This window comes from Equus asinus, chromosome 5 (genome assembly GCF_041296235.1).
Source record: "Equus asinus isolate D_3611 breed Donkey chromosome 5, EquAss-T2T_v2, whole genome shotgun sequence".
Lineage (NCBI taxonomy): Eukaryota > Metazoa > Chordata > Mammalia > Perissodactyla > Equidae > Equus > Equus asinus.
The window spans coordinates 100,805,615-100,822,888 of NC_091794.1; the positions used below are offsets into that span (position 1 = coordinate 100,805,615).

Sequence of the window (17,274 nt, forward strand, 5' to 3'; positions counted from 1 at the left end):
TTAATTCAGTAGCCCAGACCCTCGAGGTCCCAAGTCTCATCTGTCTTTCTTCCCTGCCCTTTTCAGCCTGTTAGCTTAGTCTCCCTCATGGCTGCAAGATGGCTGCAGCAACTCCAGCCATCAACAGCAGACACTACTCTGTCCTGGGAAAGAGAAGAGGGACCACTACTTCCCATGTGCCTCTTTTTATTAGCGAGATAATCCTTTCCCAGAAGCCCCTGCAGACTTCCTCTCATTGGCCAGAACTGCGTCAGGTGCCCATGACTCCACCAATCACTGGCAGGGGAACAGGACAGCGGCGATGGGCTCAGCCTTAGATGAATCAGGACTCAGTCCTCGGGGCTGGAGGTGGTGCCTCCTCCCAGGTCCCCACGGAGGAAGGAAGGGGGGATTCCCAAACAATATTAAGCTCTTGTGAGAAAGGAGAAACGAGCAAGAATGGTCGTTAGGAAGGTGACCAAGAGAGCTTGTGACAAGTAATAATAATAACGGCTTTGTTGATGGAGTGTTTATGATGGGGATCGTGCATCGTCTCCCCTTACAGCAGAGGAAACTGAGGCTCGGAGAGGGAGAGCCACATGGCTAGGGAGTGGCAGAGCCAGAACGAGAACTTCCATCCTGAGGATGGAGCTCTCTAGCGCTCTGCCTGCTCCTTCCTCGGCGCGGCTGTTCCTTTATCTGTAATAACTTCCACCCCGGCCGGGGGTGCACGGACCATCAGGGGCTGCCCAGTCCAGAGCAGAGCCGAGACGACTCCCCTCCGGGTTGCCGTGGAGCCTGGGCTCCCCTACTCTGCCCCCAGCCCCCAACTCCAGGGCTTCCGGCGAGCCCCACCCGTGGGTCTTGGGCAGAGAGAATGGTTTCTTAGGGCAGCAATGGGGGCTCCCTTCTGGGCTGCTCTCGGCACCATGGACAGACTCTCACTGAGCCTGGGAGCTTCTGGAAAAGCAGGGGCCTTGAGGGCCTACGACCCGCTAACCCCTCCTCGTGGGACACCTGGACGGAAACCTCTCGGGAGCCGGCTCTGTGCACAGCCTGCCTCCCAACGCGCCTCCGCGGCAGCCTCTCCAGCCGGTCTGCATGTCTGCTCCCTCCTGCCTCTCCTTCACTGTGCCTCTCACCCGAATGCCCTCCTCCCTGTTCCCTGCATCAACTCCAACCGGACCCCCTTAAGTCCACCTCCTCCAGGAAGCCCTTCCTGATTGTGCCACCTACTCTGACCTCTCCTCCCTCTGAATGCAAGGACACTCATAGACAAGGCCAGTGGGGCCCAAATCTGCAGCCTGTTAGAATAGCGGTTGGGAGGCGGTGCCCAGTAAAGTAAGATTTCCCCAGCCTGTGTGAGAGCCACAATAGCAGTGTGGTTAAAAGCATGGACTCTGGAGTCAGGCAGCCTGTGCTCAAATCCTGGTTCTGACAATTGCTGCTGTGCAACCTTGAACAAGTTACTTAACCTCTCTGTTCTTCACTTCCCCCACCCCGTAAAATGGGGATAATAACAGTCCCTATTCCCATAGGATTGTTGTAAGGATTATACGAGGTTAAAAAAAAAGCAAAGCAGATGGAATAAAGCCAAGCAAGTAGACAGCATTGGATACAGATGAGGTATCTTTACCTATTGAATCAGACTCCTTAGAAGTGAGACCTTGGACTCTATAATATGTATCATCCCAAAGGGGTTTTTGCAGCCAGCCAGCAAGGGGTCAAGGTTGACCATTCAGGAGCCACTGATCTGTCTTATTCTAGAATACCTATTCAGAAGTGCTCCCTTTTGCCAATAACCTAAGACCCCACTCCTCAGCTAGATGGCTGGTCCCCAACCTCTCTTTCTCCCATGACCTCCCTGCCTTGTCCCCGCTGTTGCATCCTTTCATCCAGGTATAGGATCCTCCAGATGCGGCATCTAGGGTCGGTCATGCCCTTTGCCCATGCTGTTCCTTCTAACTGGAATGCCATTCCCTGCCTTTCCCGCCATGACAGCATCAGTACCACCCCTTCCAGGCGCCTACTGTGCGCTGGGGATTAGGACAGACCCTGGATTTCAACACACAGCTATGCAACCCCAGGCCCGTCCCTTAACCACGCCCCACAATGCCTCACCAACCCATCTGCTCCGTGGAACCGCTCCTGCTCCATCTCCTGCTTGTAGCCGGCGCTCACGAGACCCTACTCCCCTCCCGGCTTACAGCCCACCCACTTTCAGGTTCGTCCTCCACACCCACCAGACTGGCAGCTTATTTCCGGCACCAAGCACCCACAAGGGGACCCCAAACTCTCCAGCACCAGGAATCGCACTTACAATCCTTTCCCCTCCCTGGCACCCTGTGATTCGCAAGCTTGCCCTCCCTACCAAGCAAGCAGCACGTGCTCCCTGGCAATAAGCTCATCTTCCATTTTTGTTAATCAGGCAGAACTAACCGCCAGCGAGCACTCCCTACCCCGGGCTGGGGGGCGGGGGGCTCCAGCTACAAGCAAAGACAGCTGCTAACGTGTCCAGCTGTGCCCCGGCCCCGGGTTGGCAGAAGTAGCAGAGGAGGCGCTGATTTCCCTGAGGACTAGCTCTTGGACCCTCGGGCCACCTCTGTGAGTCGGGAAGAGCAGGAGACCCCAGCAAACGGCTGGCATCTCAGGCAGCGTCAGAAAGAGGGGTGGAGGGTTGAGGAAAAGAAGAAGGGAGAAATATTGTTTGAGTTTTGTCTTCAGCTGCTCCCGGGCAGAAATGGAACTCCCCCAGCTCGGAGACTTCTGTTCCTCCCCCAGCCCCGGGGCCTGACGCTGGACCAGATCCGGGGAGCTGCTGCACGCAGCCAGCGGACCAGCCTGGATGGGAGTCCCGCCCGTGGGGATCTGAGCTGGGAGCGTCTCCCTGGGCTGTTGGGGTCCTGAGCCCCCTGCTGAGGGACATGGAGAGAATCGCTGAGTAAACAGCAATTCCCCTGCAGCCATCATCGCTCATTAAATATTAACACTGTCCGTTTGCTTGTGTGTGAGTGCGCCCGCCGGGTGAGCACCATTCCCTTGTCTGCAAACCCAGAGAAAAGCTCTGAGCTCTCCCTGCCCTCCTCTCCTGTCTCTGTTTTTATGACCCCCACGGGCTCCTCAGTCCCTCAGAGCTGCCCCCCAGAGCCGGCACCTGCCCCACCCCAGCCCAAGAGCCTCGTGTTTCACACTGACGGCCTCGATGCCAGCCCCAGGGGCGGGGTTCAAATGTCAGCTGTGTCACTTATGAGCTGCATGACCTTGGGCATGTGACTGAATTTCCTCAGCTGTAAATGGGTGAGACACCTTAACTACTGTGTAAAATCGGGGCTCTGATGCCATAACATGTGTAGAGTGCCCGGCACGTGGTAGGTTAATTCCGACACTTGGCAATGCCTTTCCTCTTCCATCCCCTGCCCCTCACGCAACATGAAAGGGTAATTGAGGAAAAGGCTGAGTTAAATAAGGAAGAGGGGCTGGGGAGACAGAGTAATGGGGTCTCCAGGTGCATCCAGCTGTGGTGACATCATGGGGACCCAGTGGTCCAGCTCTGGGCCAGTCCCTCTGTCCTCAGCCCCCCTTGCCAAGTGGCAGTGACTCAGGCTGCAGGGGCTGGGTTCTGTACTGCTAAGAAGCCGGACGCCGAGCTGAGCGATGCCTTGATATCACAGCGATTCCTATTTACGCAACAATGTGTGTGTGCAGCGTGCCGCGGAGTCCTTAAACTGCCCAGTACCAGCCATAAAAGCCCCCATATATCACGCTGAATCCCCTTCCTGGGCAGTTTAGAAGAATGAGAGCTGGCTTAATGGCAGTGTTTAAGGGTTATTAGATATAAGTTAATGGCCAGATGCTCTTCCGTGGTGGGCAGAGGGGTGCGGAGGGGGCTCTGGCGGCGGCAGCAGAGACCCTCCTCGGAGTTCAGGGGATTTACTGCATCTTCACCCACCCACCCCCCCCCCCCCGCCCTCCACAGATAGCAGGGTGGACCCACTGAGCCCTCAAGGTCCCCTCCAGCCCCTGGGAGACATTTGGGACCGTGATGCTGCACTGGCTGGTCCCCTCCTATGGATGTGATCTTTAAAAGAAGAGCAGATGTTCCCACGATAGACGTGACGAAGGCATTTGGTGGACCTGCCGCTGGGAGAGGAATGTGGGACCTCTGGCGGAGACGCGGCCCTGGGATTCACAGCCAAACAAAATAATTCAGAGTGGTACCCAGGCCCCCTGGAAAGTGAGAGTGTCCTGGCCACCCAGCCCTTCTCGCTGTGGGGAACAGAGAGGGCATTCACTGGGGGCCCCTCCTCTCCTCTGTATCAGCAGGGATGGGGGGCAGAGGTGAGACCCAGCACATCCCCCCAACCCCAGATCTCGAGGAAGAAGCTACAAAGTGAGTTTCTAGCAACAGCTGAAAGCAGGGTGTCCTTTTCTCCTAAAAAAAGGAGCCAGAGATGGTACAGCATAACCCAAGCTTGCTTAGCCAAATCCACTCCGCGTGGGACAGGAGGGGATGCAACAAGGCAGATGGCGGGTGGGGGGCACCGAGTCCATTCACGGGGTTTATGTTCACTAGGGTTTCCCCCGTCTGACCCTTTCCCAGCCAGCACGGGCCGCCTCAGTATACTAGCCCAGTAATAGCCTCTGTGGACCTCTGCAGGTTTGAAGCAGGAAGTAGACGAGATAAAGCGCCAGGCACCGAAGTTCTGTCCATCCCACTGCTCTCCTGAGCCACCACTACCCAACGTGGCCCCGTGGACCGCTCCCCACCGTCCTGCTGACGTCTGCGGTCACCCTTGTCTCCTGTTTAGGACACAGGCTTCTCAGGTCCGCAGCCATCCGTGCCAGGCTGCGCCCTCTCCTTCTGCGGGCTCAGCCTCAGCCGGGCCGCCTGTGATCGGCCCAGTGGACGCTGACATGGGACTTGGACGACATTCGCTCGCTCATGTGGCCCTTCACTCAGCAGCGTGAGCACCTACAGGCTCGGGGCCGACTCCAAACACACCCCAGCTCTGCTTGTTTCAGGGGAAGGGGTCTGTTTCCCCAATGGATTCTCCACGGCACCTCCCGCCTCTGACCACTCCCATCCTTTCCAGACTTCTCCCAGAGCGGACAGAGGCTCCATCAGTGATGGTCGGTGGTCTCTACTTTCTGGCTCCCGGCTCCTGCGTGCGCTGGCTCCTCCCCCCAGCAATGCCCTCCCCCTCACCCCTCCTTTCCACCTGCAGAAAGATGTGCCAGCACCTCTGTGAATGCCTCCCTCCCCTGTCTTGGCTGTGGAGGACCAGGGGGCCTGGCCCGTGGATTCCAGCTGCCCCTCCAGACCATGACCCTGAGACCAAAGACTCGGACGCACTCACCTCTGCGTCCCCCTCCCCTCGTGCCCTGCGTGTCCCAGATGCTTGATAAACACGGGCCGTTATTCATAAAGTCACAACAGCTCCAGCAGACGGAGCCCCTGTCACGGGCCAGACACGGCGCTCCACGTTTTATAGACATCATCTCATTTCATCCTCACAGCCGCCCTGCCAGCTCGCTATTATTAGCCTCATTTACAGAAGCCAGACTCAGAGACAGCGAGAGGGACTCGCCCAAGGTCACACTGCTGCCTGGTAAAGAGCCAGGACTTGAGGCCGGGTCACTGTGACGTCACAGCCTGCCACGCCCTTCCCTCTGGACCACACCGTCCCAGAAGACAAATGCTGGGAACAGGGCAAAGGCGTCCTAGGACTCAGCGTCCTAGACCAGACCGACCTCAGATAGCCAAATTCAGGAATTTGAGGAGGGCTTATGAATAGTGAGAAAAATGCACAAGTAAGGTTTAAAAAAAGACAAACAGAGAAAAATATGTGGGACTCTGTTATGGGCTGAACTGTGTGCCCCTGAGGTTCGCATGTTGAAGTCCTGACCCGCAGCATCTGAGAACGTGGCTGTATTTGGAGGTCAGGCCTTTAAAGAGGTGATTAAGTTAAAACAGGGCCATTGGGGGGGTCCTAATCTGATCTGATGGGTCTCCTTATAAGAAAAGGACATTTGGGCACATAAGAGAGACACCAGAGACGCACGTGCACAGAGGAAAGACCACGTGAGGACACAACAAGAAGGCAGCTGTCTGCAAGCCAAGGAGAGACCAAATCTGCTGACACCTTGATCTTGGACTTTCTTGAGAAAAGAAGTTTCTGTCATTGTGGGCATCCAGTCTGCAGTATTTCATTACGGCAGCCCTAGCAGACTAGTACCATCTCCTATTACAAATTATATCCTTAATAAAATAAAAAGTTCCTAGAAATCAATAAGAAAAAGACCAACAAACTAATATTAAAAATGGGCAAAGAATATGATAGATATTCACCCAAAAAGGAGATACAAATGATTCATAAACATACGAAAATATGCTCAACCTCATTCATGCTACAACTGCTCCAAGATATCGTCTTTCACTTATCAGATGGACCAATTTCCAAAGGGTTACTAACACCATGTTACCAAGATTGTGGGGGAATATGGGGGGACTCTCCAACGAGGCTGGTGGGAGTGTCGATTGTACAACCCTATAGATGGCGAATTGGCAATATCCAAAGGAAAGAAAGGAGAGAGAAGGAAGAAAGAAAAGAAGGGCGGGAGGGAGAGGGGAAGGAGGAAGGAAGGAGGGAGAGAAAGAAGGAAAAATAAGTGCTTTGCAGTCAAATCTGAGTTCAAATCTCAGCTCTGCCACTTTTTAGCCATACAACCTTGAGCCATCACTTACCCTGTCTGTGCCTCAGTTTCTTCATCCATAAAGGGAGTAGTTGCTACCTGGATGGAGCTAGTGCTCTTCTACCATTGCTGTCCGCCTCCTTCAACGTCCAGCCACCGGGTAGTTTCACATCGATGGATCCCCCAAATCAGTAACTACACTGGATATAATACAGATAAGAGCTATCCTTGTACTTCCCTTTCCACATAATAAATTTTCGGGAATCAGAAAACATCTGTGTCAGCTCCCGAGCCCTGATACTGGGTTTGGAAGTTAAGATCTCCAGACTCTCCCAGTAAATGCCCCAGGCTGTCATCACGTATGAAATCCAAGAAGACCAAGGTGGACACTTCATTCCTTCCCCTCCAGAGGGACGGAGGGCGGTGGGGGCTCCCCACCCCCAAAGCTGGCTGCAGCAACGTGTTCTGGGGAAGGTGGCGAAGCAGCAGGGCCTCGACGCAAAGCTGGGTGGATGGAGAGCACAGGCTGGGCTCAGGAGCCTGGCCTCCTGCTGGGGAAACTGAGGCTGATGTGCGTGAGACGGGGCTGTGCGGCCTGTCCAGAGCCTTAGAGAGCTGCCCCACCCTGGGCAAAGGTGCCCCCATTCACAGAAGAGATTCTCCTCCCCAGGGCCCAGAAAGTGGAGGCTCAGACCCATGCACCTCACCTCCCACCTGGCCCCCGCGCCTCCCTCTGCCCTCTCATGCTCGACCACCCCCGTGACATCAACACCAACAACAGAGCAACAATCACTGTTTGCTGAGCTCTTACCACCAACCACCCTACAAGGCAAGATTAAGATCCTCCTTCTACAGCCCAGGAAGCAGCCTCAGAGAAGCGGAGGTGTCTTGTCCGAGGTCAGCTGTCGGCAACCGGCAGAACCAGGCTTGGAGCTCAGGCCTTCTGACCCCAGAATGGCCGCCCAGCCTCTGCCGCAGGCCCCCAGCCTCGTGGAGGCGTCCTCAGTTCAGAGGAGTCACCCCAGAGTGACGGGGATCCAGCCTTGCCTCCCCATGGCCACAGCCCTCACAGCCGACTTCGTCACCCTCCAGGGACCACTCCTGCACTGTGACACCCTCACGGGTCTCCCCAGGCCCCTGACCTCCCCTGTCTTGGTTCCTGCAAGTCCAAAGACTCCTCTGGGGTATAGCTCCCCTGCCTTCAGGACCTCGCTTTCTGTCATCATTCCCAGGGAGCTCCCCCTCCCATCGGCCCAGTCTGAAGGGCAAATACTGGTAAGTTTCACATTCTTAGCTTACGAATGCCTCTATAACAAGGGGCATGGAATGGACAATTATTGAGTACCTACTATACACCAGGAGCTACGCCCCGTCCCTAACATATATTAATAAACCCTATATGGTGGGTATGATGATTCTCTTTTGCAGCTGAGAAAATGGAGGCACAGAGAGGTTAAGTGGCATGCTCAAGGTCACACAGCATTCAGAAGGGACACTGGGATTCAAACCCAGGCCTGCTTCATCTGCTTGATGCCAAAGCCTCTGAGCCTTCGGTCCCATTGCTTTGCCTCTGGCAGAAAAGGCTTCATAAATATCTGGCTGCGGAACACAAGTTCAGAGCCTCCTTCCACCACCACATCAGAAGGCTGCAGTGGGAGTTGGGAGCACATCTGTCTGACATCTGCTTTCCTTTCAAACAAGTGTTTTTTCACACCCGTTTCATAGTGTTTCTCTCCTTTAAAACCCTGGCAGGCCTCTGGGCCGGGAGCCTCCTGAGGGCTCAGGCTCATCTGCTCTCCTGTCCCCGGCGGGGCCCTGGGAACAAGCGCCCGCAGTGCATGCAGCTGCCCTGGCCTCTGCCCCAGGAGGCGGGGCTGGGAGAAGATCCATAGGCTCTAGGTGGCCTGGGGACGCTTCTGCGAATCGAGCAGGTATCCGCAGGTCCCCAGGAGAGAGCACGGTGAGGGGTCAGCCAGGCCCGGGCGGTACCCCAGCTCTGACGCTCACGCACTGCGCCGTCTCCAACAAGCTGCCTCAGTTTCCCCATCTGCAGCGTGAGCATGATAACAGTGCTGAGAGGAGCACCTGCCGTATACAGCAGGCGTTCAGTAAATGCTGGTTGTCCCTCCCTTGTCAGCCATGCGGGGTTGGGAGGGCCGGCAGGGACTCCGGGTGGAGAAAAGGAGGGCAGCAGCCTGGAGCAGGCAGGACAGGGTCCTTTCCTTATCCTGAGCCCCGAGGTTGAGGAGCTTACTCATCTCAGCTGCCAGCCGGGAGGCTCCAGTCCCCGGTGGAATCAGAGGCCCGAGGCTTTGCGGCTGGTCTCCTGCACCCACAACGGCATCCCTTGTCCACCTGCCATCGCGGTCGGCCTCCACCCTGCCCAGCCAGGCAGCTCCAGGAACGGCCACCTCCACCCTGCAGGCCTCCTCCCCCACCCTGCGCCCTCAGTGACCCCAGCCCCCAGAGCCCGCGGGCACCCAGCACTTTACAGTTTAGGAAGACTGCGCGCAGACCCCTTCTGCTGGCTCTGCGGTGACTCCGGAGGGCGTCTGGGCAGGGACTGCGATCCCAGATCCAGTGAGGAAGCTGACGTTCAGAACGGGAAAGTGACTGGCCTGGTCCCCTCGTGAGAGGGTGGTACCCACTGTGGCAGGAGCAGCCGCCGGCACGCTGGACGAGGGCAGCCTGAGTGCCAGGCGCTGCCCACGTGTGTCCTCACTTAAACCCCCCCAGACCCTGCGAGGAGATACTGTACCACCCCCCATCTTAACAAGAAAGAAATTCCGACCTAGAGAGGAAAACTCCGGCAAGGTCACCCAGCCAGACCGCAGCAGACCAGGTGTGCCTGAAGTCAGACACCGGTGCTTCTCCCCGGGACGCGGCACCCAGGGGACAAGCCCGGTCGCTCTCTCTCTCATTGTGGGAGATCTAACAACAATAGCGTCTCCCATTTCTTCAACACCTACTATGTGCTCGGCGCTATGCTAAGTGTTTGAAATACTTTATGTCATTTACTCTCTCAACACACTGCAAGGTAGGTTTAGCCCATTTTACAGATCAGGCTATTGAGGCTCAGACAGATGACAAAGCTGCTTAAGTCTCAGAGCTGGGTTCAGACTCCAGGGTGTTTTTCCAAGGAGACTGCTCTTTGCATTACAGGGAACCCAGGCTGTAGCCTTGTACCTGTTCCTCCTCCCCAAATTCCTGGTGAGAAGGAATTTCTTCTCTCCCTCCAGCCCTGTCCTTCCCAATTCTCGTGCACACTCTGCCTGTCCAGAGGATCCATAAATGCTTCTGAATCTGTTATCTAGAGACCTAGGGTCATGTCAAGATTTGGATGTTAAAGGAGAAGGGAGTGGAGAGGACCCACGAAGATGCCATGTATCGCAGCATTTCATCTGCTCCCTGTTTAGAGTCCTCTGTGGCTCCCTATTGCCTGTCTCCTCCAAAATCTAAACTGCACTGTGCCTTGGAGCTTCTTCAGCAAGCAGGCCCAGCCTGGCCCCACTTATTGATCATTCTTTCATTGGACAAATTCATCTTGGATGAATAGAGGGTCCCAGAGCTGTGCTGGACATCCAGATACAGGACAAACAAATGGACTGGCTCTGTCCCCAAGGGAGCCCACAGTCTGATGGGGGCACATGCTAAATGTGCACCAGGTGACACACTGTGATGGGGGCAGCACAGGGAGGCCGTCAACTCCGAGAGTCCTCCATGAAACCCAGGGTAGGGACCCCAAGCCAGGGCTCCCAGGGTCAGCTCTTCCCAGGGAAGTTCTGAGACAAGGAGCTGCCCAGGATGAGCAGGATAGGACCATCCTCAGCAACCCCCACCTCTGGGGTGGCACCCCTCTCCCAGCTCTCACCCCTCATTCCTCTCTCCTCCAGACTCTCGGCCTGGGCTGCCCCCTCTTCATCACCTCTGCTTCTCGGGAGAACCTCTCCCCACTGCATAGATGCTGATTTCCTTCCACACTTAGTCTGAAGAACACGAAGCTCAGAGAGGGGAGGCGACTTGCTCAGGGTCACACAGCAAGTGGCATAGGGGAGATCTGAACACGAGCCTCAGGGCCCTGCAAAAGCCAGATGGAGGAGGAGATCACAAGATCACAAGGCTCCGCGGGAATTCGAAAAGCAAAGGCAGAGGGATGGCCAGCATGCTCCTGAGCAGGGGCACGTGGGGAGAGTCTGCGGGCACTCAGTCTACGCTGCCCGGGGCGGGTCTGCAGGCACCGCGGCCTGGGTGGGTGGGCAGCACCGGCTCAGACATCTCGTCAGGAGGATATTAACGAGCCGTCCATCCAATTAGGAGCCAGTAATTAAAATTCATCTTCCTTCCTACCGCACAGTATTAAACCACAAACACTTCATTATATGCCTCTTACCTCGCTGATTTGCATAAATGGGAAGAAACACTTAACAGCAGCTACACTAATTAATGCCCGGGGTGTAGGGCGGCTTGGCTGTCGGCAGCTTCTGTTCAGGCTGAGGGGGAGTCCCGTGCATGCGAATGCGGCTGGGGTCAGGGGTACCACAGGCAGAGGGTGCTGAGGCTGGGGGTGGGGCGGGGTGGCGGGCACGTGCAGAGACACTCAGGGACTGCAGACTCACCCCTGCCCTTAGGGAGATGCCAGTCCAACGGGGGAGAAACAACCCCACACTTGGATATTCCCAGTCTGATGGAGGAGGCACAGGTCCTGCCTCCGGAGGGTCCCAGGCTGCTGAGAGACGCACAGCCTCCGCCCTTGAGAAGCTCACCGTCTAGTGGCAGCGACAGAGATCCCGCTCTGAGCACACGCGGACTCTGATGGAGGAGACCCAGGTCCATCCCGAGGGGAGCCCTGAGTCCAATGGGGGAACAGCCCCTGCCCTGGAAGCAGGCAAACCAAACACGCGACCCCGGGAAAGTTACTTAACCTCCTTAATTGCCATTTCCTCATCTGCAAAGCAGGCACTTATCATCCCCTCAGCGGCTGCAGCCGGGAGGAGGGAGGGCCTGCGTGCCGTGTTGCTGAGGTTGGGTCTGAACCGTGTCTCAGGCCTGGCTGGGAGGCAGGAAGCCAGGCAGATACGCTGGGAAGATGACGACGGGGCCCACAGAGATGCACAGGCCCCCTGCCCGGGTCGGCCCCAGGCTGGGAGGACTTTGAGAACCAGGACCCTCCTGGGCTCACCATGCGGGTAAGTCACCATGACTGACCGGGGTCCTGCTACAGCCCAGGCCGGGGGACAGACACTGAAGCAGCCTTAGAGCTCCCAAGAATGAGCTGGGACAGCCCCCCTTTACCCCCAGAAAGTCCTCGAGGGGCCGAGAAGGGCAGAGGGCTGGGGCGTCTGCACTCTGGGCTGGGAGGGCACAGCGGGCAGCCAGGTTTGTTGAAAGTTATTCTGAAGCCAAAGGTCTTTTGGACTCCGAGTCTCACCCCCACCTCTGCCCCACTCCCCCCGCCCCTCACATGGATGTCACCTCCTGGCCCTGCTGTGCTCCCTGCACCACATAAACTCAGAGAACAAAGCCACATAGCCAGCTGGTGCGAGACCCTGGAGTTGCTTGGGGGTCTTCCCCAAACTCTCTTCATGAAACCTGGTTTCTAATCTTTTAAGTTACATTAGGGAGAAAGATCTAGGATGCTGCAGACCCCCTCAGGACCCTCGATACAGGGGATCAAGGAGGGGGCAGTGGTGGCCTCGGTCTTGCCTTCCCCAAGAAATAGCACGCAGGCTTGGAGCCAGGTGGGACTGGATTTGAATCCCAGCTCTGCCACCCCTTTGCTGTGCATCCTTAAGCAAGCGACTTGCTCTCTCTGAGCTTGTTTCCTCATCTGTGCCGAGGAGAAGATGAGATGCAAACAGGAGCATCAAGTGGATGAGATGTTCACACAGTGTTTAGCGGGGGTCGCGAGCTCAGCCCACTCTGGCCTCCTTCCTGCCCTGTCTGCCGCCTCTTAAAGGTCGATGGTTCCCGAAGCGACCCCTCCCCCCCAGGCAGAATGGTCCCCTGGTGGTGGGCAAGGCCCGCCAGAGCCCGGCCCCTCCCGATCGGGTGGAAGCTGGCCTGCAGGGTCTGAGCGGGGCCCGCAGGCAGCCCGGGCCCACTTACCCGGATTACTTCCCGGCTGGGTAAGTATTTCCACAGGCTGCCAGGCTGGTGGTCCATCATAATTATGTATTCTGTGTACTAATACTTCACCTTTCGCCAGCACTGCATCTGGCCCCGTCAAAACACGTACCAACGTTGATCAATTAAGCTCCCAGCCTCCCCGACAGACCACGGTTATTGGCTCCCCTCCTCTCACCCCAGAGGGGGCTGGGAGCCCGGCTCACCCAAGGTCACCGCCGGGGCCTTGAGCAGTGACAGAGGGACGCCGGCCTGCCCTCCTCCGGCCGGCCCCTGCGCCACTCAAGGCCGCACCCTGGCCTCATCACGGCCCCCACGCCTGGGTCCAACTTCCGTGATTTCAGGGTTGCCAAGATGGCCTCTAGGTCCCTATAACTTGACTTGGGGAGGGGCTGGGCCCCTCTGTTTGGCACCCCAGCTCTGTGGAAACCCTGGACCCCACATGCCCTGTGCCCGTCCCCTTGGGGGCTCTGTAGAATTTCCCTGGTAGGGGTGGGCGAGCTGGGCTGGGGCGGGCCCCCTTTCTCTGCTCTGCAGCCGCGTTTGATGACTTTTTAAGAAGCGCCAAGCTCGTCGGACGCAGATGCTGGATTCTTGTTCCCTCGGCGATCCCCCAGCTCAGTGCGATTATCTCCAGTTTACAGATGAAGGAGCAGAGGCCCAGAGAGGCTGACAGCCCATCCAAGGTCACAGGACCCCAAAGCAGCAGAGCCCAGACCGAGGCTCTCAGAGAGCTCCTCGGACAACTTCACGCATGACTGAGCGTCTCTGGGCCGCACCCTGTGCTGGGCACCGGGGGGATGGGCCAGGCCTGTCCTCCGGGGGTCACAGCGTGGGCATGGGCGTGGTCAGATGACAAAGGTAGGGGAGGAAATCCAGGCTCATGCCAAGTGCCATGGGACCCAGGCAGCAGAGGCAGTGGAGGGGGTTGGGGGTGGGGACCAAGGAGACAGAGCCGTGGCTTCTGGGCTGGCGCTTAAAGGACGTGAGGAAGGGTGGGAGTGGGGCACGTTCCAGGTGGGATCAACACGAGCTAAGCCATTTAGGCTCCAAGAAAATGGAGCTGCCTTGTGTACCCAAAGCTCATCCTCTCCCTTCCACTCATTTTCTCTGTCCCCTGCCCTCCTGTGCCCTCCTCACCTCTCCCCTGCTTAGAAGAAGGACTCGCTGGAGAGCCTGAGACAGGCGAGAATCTGAAAAGGTCCTGGAGGGCTGCCTGGAGGAGGAGTGACTCTACTAGTCCTGAGTGAGACCCCACCTGCCAGCCCCTGCCCACCCCCAGCCCCTAGAGCTGACCCTCCGGGGACAGCCCCTCTCTCTCCCTTGGCTCAGGCCCCCTCCCTAGGGAAGCATTCTCTGCACCAGACGCATGGTGGCCAGGAACATGCGCACATTCTCTCAGGACAGGACCCAGCACAGAGTCAGGGAGGCGATAGAGCTGCCGCCAGCCTCCCCAGGCCAGGCATTAAGGTCAGAGAAGGCTGAGCAGCCTATCGCTTCCCTCCTTCGCTTCCCTCCACCACTGAGCAAAGTCTGAGGAAACTGAGGCAGTGGGGATTTGGGGAAGTTTTGATGCAGCCGGGGACGTTGAAAAAAGGTATAAAATGGGAGCTGGGGCTGGCAGACCTTGAAAGGGGCAACAGTGTGCTCGTGAGAAGGGAGAAAAGCACCAAGGTCAGACTCTATCCAAGTCCCCTGTAACGAGAACCCAGGCAGGGAGGCACACGAGGACAGTATGAGGCAGGTGACGGGAAGGAAGTGGTCCAGGTACAGGCAATAGGGAGTGGTGGGGACTGGGGTGAAATGGGGAAGGTGTGCCCTGCTGAAAGTTACGAAAATTAATTAACATGCAGAGACAGGTGGTAAGAACACGGGTTGAACAGGTGGTAGGAGCTGGCGGGGTACCTGCAACCAACTCACTGTGCGACCGTGGAAGGCTCTCCCCCACTCCCGGCCTCAGTGTCTCTATCCGTCAAATGAACACACAGGCTTGATGCTCTATGAGGGCTGCCAGTCTATCAGCAGCCAATGAAACGAGCTAAAGCACTGAGAGTTCTGGGTAAGCGGTGATGGATCACCTAGACGCTGTGTGGGGCGGCGGGAACAACGGGTGTCGAGTCCTGGTTCCCCCACCCCCACCAGTCACTGCCCCCTCGCCATCCCTCGCTGTACCACCTTAGAAGATTGCTTCACCTCTCTGACCCTTGGTTGCCTCATCTCTAAAGGGAAGATCACAACACTTAACCCACAGGACAAGGAGGAGGAAAGGAGGACATGCCCTTTCGGCACCTGCTCAGAGTGAACTCTGCCCCCCTCCCTCCGCTCCCCAGAGCCCCGAGGCTGCTGCCGTTCCCTCCATGACTGCCCCTCGTCCTTCCCTCCTGTTGGGGAGCCATGTCGCCAGGGCTTGACTTGCATGGTGTGTCCAGCCCCAGGCTGGATTTCCAGGGGGGTGTGATGCCTGAGCCCCACCCCATCCCTCTGGCTGAGCCTCCTCCACTGCTGCATGAGGGCGGGGACGTTGGCGTTAGCCTTCTGGAGCCCACACGACCTTCTGCGGATGGTAACGGGACGGTCAGCTTGAAGGGACAAAACCATCCGTGACTGTTACACAGTTTATGCTGAAGCTGCAGCAGCGCCGGGACGTCTCCGCCCCCGTCCCGGCCTCCTCACCTCGGCCGCCTGGATAAGCCAGCGGAGCCCCTGGGAACAAACCCCAAGACAGCCTCCTCTCTTCTGCGGCACGGAGCCCTGAGACCGCTGCCGGGCAGGACCGGGTGCCCTTGGGGGTCCATATACAGAGCCCTCGGGACCTGGGGACGTCACCACTGTGGGCCGGCCTGCTGACCGCCATCAGTAAATGTCAGCCCTGGACCATGACATCGCAGCTGTGGGGCAGGACACCGGCTCTGTAGCTGTGTTGTCTTTTAATCCGCACCTCAGCCCCGTTCGATAGCTTCTCCTATCTCTATTCCCAAAAACACTGGCGTTCAGAGAGACCAAGTAGGCTGTACAGGTTCACACAGCTACTATCCGGCCAAGCTGAGATGAAGGCAGGGGACCCCAGCCCAGCCTCTGGTTAAGGGCTCCTGCCCTGGGGACCTGGCAGCCGTCCTTGGTGGTCTTTAAGGGGACACATGAGCAGGACAGCAACTTCATGTCCCCTGTGTGGCCAGAGACCAAAATACATGGTGATGGAAGCTCAGGTCAAAAATCTACAGAAGAGAAAGAACAATGACGACAACCAACACCGTTTGTGGGGTCCCTGCCAACATGCCAGGCTCTCACCAGCAAGACGGCAGTCAAGCGTCGCCTCCACCCTGCGAAGGTACAGACGCTTGATCTCACCTTCCAGATGTGGAAACTAAGGTTCAGAGAGGTCAAGCAACTCACTCGGGCTCACACAGCATCTAAAAGGCCAAACTGAACTGTGGGCTCAAGACTGTTTAGAACCGAGTCTGTGGTCTCTGCTTTCTAAACATCCTCAGCTCAGACATCACCTCCACAGAGGTTCTGCCCCAACCCCACCCGGAGCCCCTGAAGTTTACTTTTCCTGATTTGGTGTCTGCTTTTCCCACTAGACTTTGCCCCGGAGGGCAGGGCCACTGTGGGCTAACGCACAGTTGGTCTTCAAAACCAGTCTGGAGTGGTTGAGTACATTCATTCATTCATTCAGCAAGCATGTAATGTGCACCTATGACGTGCCAGACCTGGTTCTAGGCACCGAGGAGGCAGCAGGTGCAGAGAAAATCCCTCCCTCAGGGACCCCTCCTCCTGGTGGGGAAGACAGACAAGCAAACAGTGAACACAGAAACAGGGGGTAAACGTCACAGACACAAGGGTGGAAAAGAACAATAAAGCCACCCCAGGGCACAGGGAGGATGAGTAAGTGGCCGCACGTCCCCCACGCCTGGCCATCCTGGTTCAAGCCTTTTGTCCAGCGGATAATCATCAGTGACTCCTTTTGCTTTAAAAGTGTCCCATTTGGATGGGACGTTCTGTGGTCACCATGGTGATGGGAAACACCACTGGGCTTTCTCGAAACAGGAGGAGGTCGGGGGAAGAAACTGTTAGTTTTCACCCATATCCGGACAGACGCATTTCCCAGTGCCCCTGCAGTTCAAGAGGGCATGTGACTGAGTCACGGTTAACTGAAGAGGTCACAAGTATCGGATGCCACCTCCAGGACCGGCCCCAGACATCCTGCAAACACAGGGTGGACTACTGGTCAGAAGTATCCACTCCCCTTGCCGGCCTGTTGTCGTGGGGCACGTCCCCCTCCCCACCGGAGCTGGGTGGGGCCATGTGACCTGCTTTGGCCGCTAGAATGGGGGCATAGGTGACGTAGGCCACTCGGGACCCGGCCCCTGAAACACCAAGTAAGACCCTCTAGACTCTTTCTCTTCACTCTTCTGCAGCCTGAATTCAGAGGACCCAGTGGGGAACCCCAGGAGGCCCCAGGGGACCCCAGAGACACCA

At 57.1% G+C, this 17,274-nt stretch overlaps 1 protein-coding gene across 5 annotated transcripts in view; it reads right to left on the reverse strand.

Moving 5' to 3' along the window:
• The window catches only part of IGSF21 (immunoglobin superfamily member 21), a 240,438-nt gene that overhangs the window by 186,272 nt on the left and 36,892 nt on the right, over positions 1–17,274 (reverse strand). The window contains exon 1 of one of the 5 annotated variants that reach the window (XM_070510914.1): positions 12,778–12,980. The exons of the other annotated variants lie outside the window; for them this stretch is intronic. The gene's annotated coding sequence lies outside the window, so the exon portion shown is untranslated. Of the gene's footprint in view, positions 1–12,777; positions 12,981–17,274 lie in introns of those variants that run through there. 5 annotated transcript variants of the gene reach the window in all.